Raw genomic sequence first — 7,472 nt, forward strand, 5'->3', positions numbered from 1 at the left:
TGAAGGTTGAAAAAGTTGATTGTCAGTGATAGTCCTTGAAGAGCGGGCGACGATGTCTTAAGATATTGCTTTATGAGTTGTAGTCTTTCTTGAGTATCGTCACCAGACATATACACCTGCAATAAAAAGTTTAAACTAATTAGTATGTAGTTAATTAAATTGAATAATAAAAGACTTACAATAGTATAGCGATAACGGTGCCAAAAATTTTACATGTGTCGTATGTCGTGTCAAATTTAACGAATTATTTTAATCACTTATACCAGCTACTTCAATATAGCGGTAAATAAGGGTCGAACCCATGAGGACTATGATTCTAATTATTATTCAAAATAAGAAATAAACAGAAATTAACTGGGGGATTTGGTTTTAAAGAATAATAACATAAAATTAAATAACAATTAAAAGAGTAAAGATTAAAGATTAACGATTAACGATTCAAGAACTAAGGAAATTGCAACTTTAAATAAATATTCAAGTGTTACTCTCCACCTTCGACAATCAATCTATCAACAAAGATAAATAATATTTCCTTATTCCTAATTAAACTATTAACCTCGCAGATAACACTCAAGCAGTCAATTATCTCAGTTTTCCTATTATAATTAATTAAAGCTAAGCGCTCTTAACTAATCATTTTTACCAAGGAATAAACACATTAAGCATGTGATCTATTTAACCTAGGAAAAGCATTGCACTCTATGGAAACAGGTTAATCTAGGCAACAAATTTATTAATCATGCAATTCATTTAACCTATGTTCTATTTTTCATCACAATCAAGATACTCGTCACAATACCCTAATTGCAATTTAACACTCTACTTAGAATCTTAAACTATTAGGTGAATAACAATCCTAAGATGATAGTAGAATAATACAAAACCCTAATTAGCGGCCATCTAAACAAGATTTTACAAGATCCATGACATTCAAGTAGAAAAATAGAAGCAATTTAATATAAGGGAATAGAAACAATAAGATTTATCAATGCATTCAAGATCTCATGTCTAGGGTTTTGAAATAACCCCCAACTACAAAGAAAACTACTCGATAATCACATTCATATTCACAAACATAAATATTCAATGACAATAAAGAAGTTTTGAAAAGAAAGAAAAACTAGATTGAAGAATGTAGATGATGGTATCTTTTCTTCTCCTCTCCCGCTATAGACTCTAAAATTCGCAATCCAAAGTTTTTCTAGAAGTTAACCCTAATCCCTTTTATAGCCCCTTAAAAATTACATTTAAAAATCAAAATTTAAGAGAAAATTCTATTGCTGGTCGCGGGCAGTGATTCATAGTGGTCGCAACCACGGGACTGATATGGGCAAAATACGCGCTGATTAACACCCAAAACGTGCATCCACTAAGCGGTGGTTGTAGTGTAGATGGGCGGTCGATTCCACAAGGAGGTAAATAAGAACAAAAGTATTAGTAGAAAAATAAACACAAAAGATTAGTACAAAGTGATGGAAATTGAAATGGAGATTTGAGATTTTTTTTGTTGTCTTTTTGATGAAATGATAAAATGAGACAAGTGAAATAAAAATAAGATGTAATCAAGAGTTGAAAAGTAGAAAGGTTTCAAGAATCATCCATATGCTTATTTAGTTACTTTGTTACTTGATTTACAAAACTACACAACTAAATAGTTCACATCCCAACATTTACTTGGAAAATCTAACATTAAAGGTCATCTTCTTTTCTAACAAAAGCCCATTTGAGTTATAAAGTTCTTTAATTTAGGAGCACAATATTATTCTTATGAAAAATATAAAAATGAAAAAATACCCAAGGGAAATAACGTAATAGAAAATTAGACATAAAAGTATGTATCAATATTACTTTTACTAATTAGAAACACATATAAAGAACATGACTAATCCAATATATTATTAGCACAAGTAAATAAAGATAACAAAATAAAGATGAGATTGAAAGAACATAAACAACTCAAATACATAATATTAAGAACATAGTAAATCAAAGTAGCAAAATAACATCACTAGCATATGGAATCATCCCTAACCTTCCTAGGAAGATTAGGCCATTATGCTAATCATTCTCACAAAATTCTAAGAAGAAAGTGAGTAGAAATTTTGATATAGTTTCTTTACTCTCCAAAAATTACATACCAAATGTAAAAGAAGAGTCCATATTTATAGAAGAAGAAAATGACTAAAAAGAAATTAAACTACAAATGGGGTTTACAAACTAAATCTGAAACATGAATAATAAAATATGATTTTGAAAAATTAAATCTTATTATTAATATTAACCTAGCTATTTTAGTGAATGGTCATCATGCCCATTTTTCTAAATCAATACAAAATGTGAGCTTTAAAGCTCAAAAAGGAAGGGTCCAATGCCTAAAGTGCACACAAAATGGGCTAGAAGGTGGGTGGTGGCAGCTGGAGCTTTGACCAAGTTGCGGCCAATAGAAAAATTCCATGTGTCACAGCTGTTAGCAAGGAAAAAGAAGGCAAGCGGGCAGGGTCAGACGCAGGTCCGGGTCAGGCGAGGCTGCTCACGGGTCAGGCATGGGTCGGTCCGGGCGTGGGGCTGCTCGTGGCGCGGACAGGTGACAAGTAGGCAGAGCGCCATGGCACGCTGCTGGCAAAGGAGAAGTAGCAAGCCTGGGGCTGCTTTAGGCCGATTCTTGTTAGGTTTGGACCACGAAAATGCATTTTTTTTCATTTTTCTTTTTCAGTTTTAATCATTTTAGTTCTTTTGCTTTCCTAAAAACCAAAAATGCAATTTATTTATGAAAATTAAACACAAAATAAATTATAATTAATATTTTCCAATAAAAAATATTGCAATAAATTCATAAAAATATTAATTAAAACTTAATTTATTTCGAACTTTAAAACTAATAAATTGACATTTTTTAGCACTAATCTCAACCCCCAACCATCTTATTGCTAGTCCCTAGCAATTCAAGCGAAAAAGAAAATCAAACAAAACCATCTAAACATTTTCAAAGTATCAGTAAGATTTTCCCAGCTCAATTCTTAAGATTTTCCTTCAACAGCTTCCCCTAAGCCTCCAAGCACAAGAGAGGGAGAGAGAGAACGTGAGAGTGAGGGAGTGGGAGCTGAGAAGTGTTCTGATATGTTCTATCCTATTCCTGAAACTTTCTAACTATATCTCTTAACTTAAAGACCAATATGCCCCTAAAGATAACACAGCCCCTTCATTGCCCATGAGGGCAAAATGGTCATTAGCCTCAATTCCCGCTAATTCCTCGAATCGTCCTAAAAATTCCCACTTAATCTCGTCATGCCCAACTAATTACCAAATATTTACCCGTTACTCGATAAATCCCAAATATACATTAAGTTTCTCGAAATACCCCTAGGCTCACCCCGAACCGGGTATTATACCCTATTGTGACTATTCTGCTAATCCGCTCACTAGGATCGCCTCGAGCTGAATATTGCAATTATATCCACATAATAATGTGGTCTCAATCATTTAACGTATATAATCACATTTATGCCCGCTACGGGCCAATATCACAAATATCCCCTTATAAACAAGAACGGGCCCACACGCATATTTAATACTTATAAACATGCATATAAATATACTCATATTATCATATAAGTCATGTATGCCACGTAGTCGCGCATTTAATCAATTAATCACACATATATCCAATTATGCCCTCCCGGCACACTAATCAAGGCACTAGTCTTATTAGCATTTTTGGGACATTACAACTATCCCCTCCTACTGAAAAAATTTGTCCTCAAAATTTACCTGAATAATTCGGGGTATTGACCCCGCATAGCTGACTCTAGCTCCTAGGTCGCTTCCTCGACCCTGCTATTCCTCCACAAGACTTTGGCTAGAGGAATCGTCTTGTTCCTTAGAACCTTATCCTTCTTATCTAGGATCTGAACTAGTCACTCCTCATACGATAAATCGTTCTGCAGCTCTAGATCCTCATATCCCAAAACATGGGTCGTATCTGAGACATACTTCCAAAGCATTGAGATGTGAAACACATTATGAACTCTTGACAATGACGGTGGCAAAGCCAATCTGTAGGCTACCTGCCCGATCCTCTCCAGGATCTCAAAAGGTCCTACAAATCTAGGGCTCAGCTTGCCCTTTTTCCCAAATCTCCTTACCCCTCGCAATGGCGAAACTCGCAGAAATATGTGGTCCCCTACCTGGAACTCCACGTCCCTATGCTTAGGATCAGCGTAGCTTTTCTGTCTGCGAAGCGAAGCGAGCATTCGAGCTCGGATCTTCTCAATAGCTTCATTAGTCTTCTAACCATCTTCGGCCTCAAATACTTCATCTCCCCCATGTCATACAACATCTTGTATGGAGCTACTCCAATCTTTGATTGATAACTATTGTTGTATGAGAACTCAATCAACGGGAGGTACTTGCTCCAAGACCCCTCGAAGTCTAGCACACATGCTCTAAGCATGTCCTCCAATATCTGAATTATCCTCTCAGACTGCCCATCTGTCTGAGGATGAAAGGATGTACTGAACTTCAACTAAGTTCCCATAGCCTTCTGCAAACCACCCCAAAACTTGGAGATGAATCTAGGATCCTGGTCCGATACTATAGACTTAGGAACTCCATGGAGATGTACAATCTCCCTCACATCCAACTCCGCATTCTGATCCACAGTATAGGTCGTCCTTACTGGCAGAAAGTGAGCTGACTTGGTGTACCTGTCTACTATCACCCACACTGAGTCGTGTTGCCCTACCATCCTGAGCAAACCTCCTTCAAAATCCATGGTAATATCTTTCCACTTCCACTCGGGAATACCAAAAGGCTATAACAACCCTGCTGGTCGCTGATGTTCAACCTTTATCTGTTGACAAGTTAAACACTTGGCTACGTACTCAACCACATCCTTTTTCATCCCAAGCCACCAATACAAAGTCTGTAAATCCTGATACATCTCCGTGGTACCTAGATGGAGTGGGTGTGGTGTAGTATGGGATTCATCAAGAATCTCTCATCTAATACCCATATCCATTGGAACACATATCCGATCCTTATATCTCAGCAAACTCGTCTCTGAAATGGAATAATCCTTAGCCACTCCAGCTAGGCCATCCCTCCTAACCTCCTGCAACTGCGTATCACCCATCTAGCCCTCTCTTATCCTCTCCAAGAGGGTAGACTATAAACTAATATTGGCGAACTGGCCCACTACCAATTCTATTCCCGCTCTGGTCATCTTCTCTGCCAATTCTTTTGATATTTGTTTCGAGCTAAACAATTGTCCTGGGCCCCTCCGGCTCAAAGCATTTGCCACTGCATTGGCTTTTCGTGGGTGATAAAGGATGCCACACTCATAATCCTTCACCAACTCTAGCCAACATCTTTGTCTCATATTTAGGTCTTACTAGGTGAAGAAATACTTCAAACTCTTATGATCGGTGTATATCTCGCACTTCTTTCCACACAAATAATGTCGCCATACTTTTAGTGCGAATACTACCGCTGCTAGCTCCAAATCATGGGTAAGGTACCGCTGCTCATATTCCTTCAGTTGCTGTGATGCGTAGACAATACCCTTCCCACTCTACATCAACACACATCCCAATCTCAGTCTCGATTCATTGTAGTACACTACAAACTTGTCCCCATTTGAAGGAAGACTCAGCACCGGAGCAGTAATCAATCGTCGCTTCAATTCTTGGAAACTACCCTCGCATTTGTCTGACCATATGAACTTCAGATTCTTCCGCGTTAACTCAATCAATGGTGTGGCAATGTTCAAAATCCCTTCCATGAACTGTCTGTAATACCCAGCTAATCCAAGGAAACTCCTAACCTTCAAGGCATTCCTTGGCCTCGGCCAATCCCTAACTACTTCTACCTTGGCCGGATCCACCTTAATCCCATCTCCAACGACAATATTTCCAAGGTATGTTACCTCTGGTAACCAGAACTCACACTTCTTAAATTTAGCATACAATCGATGCTCCCTCAATCTCTGCATTACCCGTCGGAGATGATGCTCATGCTCTGCCTCTAAACAATAGTATACTAGGATGTCGTTGATGAAGACAATCACAAATTGATCTAAGAAATCCTTGAACACCCTATTCATCAGATCCATAAATTTTGTTGGGGTATTGGTCAATCCAAACAACATGACCAAGAACTCATAATGCCCATACCTTGTACAGAAGGCCATCTTCGGATGTAATGACCCAACTATTTCTAAGACTTAGATCATTAAACCTACTAGACATAACTACTACTTTGAAGAGAACATACATGAGAAAAATTCATAACTTTATTGAAAACTTTAAAATAATATTTGTAATACATAAATGAGCTCATTGTTTAAAATAAAACATAACTTTAAATGAAATTGTTTACAAAGCTAAATGCAGAAAATACATAAAAACGTAATTTTAAGAGACTAAAGAAAATAACGCCGTCCTCGAATCAACACACAGCCCATCCACTCCATTCACCTCACCACACATGCCAAGCTTCCAGGAATCCTTCCGCCTTTGTATCTATTTTCCTGCATCAAACTAAAAGTAAAGGAGTGAGCCTAATGCCCAGCAAGGAAAACTACTAACAGCATAAAACATATACATAAATTATATCATAACCACATATACCATAAACATACGTCATATAATACTACAATGGCCATTATACTACTTGGGGTTTGTTAACTAGGCAAGTCATATGCCCAATAGATTTGTGGGGCTTGCTAGCTAAGCAAGTCATATGCCCATAAATTATTGGGGCTTGCTAGCTAGACAAGTCATATGCCCAAGGTCTATAAACATACTATACATAATGTTAACATACAACATAAAATAACATAACATATAACATAACATATCATACAACATACAAGATCTATCCTAACCGGGATTTTTGAGAACAAATGCGGGACTTGGAACACTCCTAAAACCAACAATAAGAATGGTGAGAATTTCTAAAGAGTAAAGAATAAATGTGGGAACTAAACCTTCAAAAAGAAACTTACCGAGAAAGATTCTTAAGTTTCAAAAACCTAGTCAAAAACCAATATCAAAAGTTAGGATCTGAATGAAAGGAACTAAAGAAAAACTAAAGTAGTTTAAAGAACTGGACTTAGAGAATAGAAATACCTTAGTTAGCCTTATGGATTGGTCTAACTTCAATACCGAAATACACTAATCCTCACTTCCCAAGTATTTAATAAAGCTTAAGAATGGCAAAGCTTTTTCCCAACCCAAGTGTTTATCACTCTATGGAATCACTAGCACCTTGGAGTCTCTGATCACAACTTGAAGAGTGAGTGGAAGGGCTGGGTACTAAGTACTATTTATAGAGGTAAGGAGTGAAACTAACCCCATTTTGATTAGAATAAAATAATGATTTTAAAATGAAAAAGAATTGAATTTTTGTCAATCAGAGGCTGAAGACTCGGTCAAAACATTCAGAGGTAGGTCTAAGTATTCAAGGCTTGATTT

The sequence above is a fragment of the Humulus lupulus genome, chromosome 2 (assembly GCF_963169125.1).
Source record: "Humulus lupulus chromosome 2, drHumLupu1.1, whole genome shotgun sequence".
Lineage (NCBI taxonomy): Eukaryota > Viridiplantae > Streptophyta > Magnoliopsida > Rosales > Cannabaceae > Humulus > Humulus lupulus.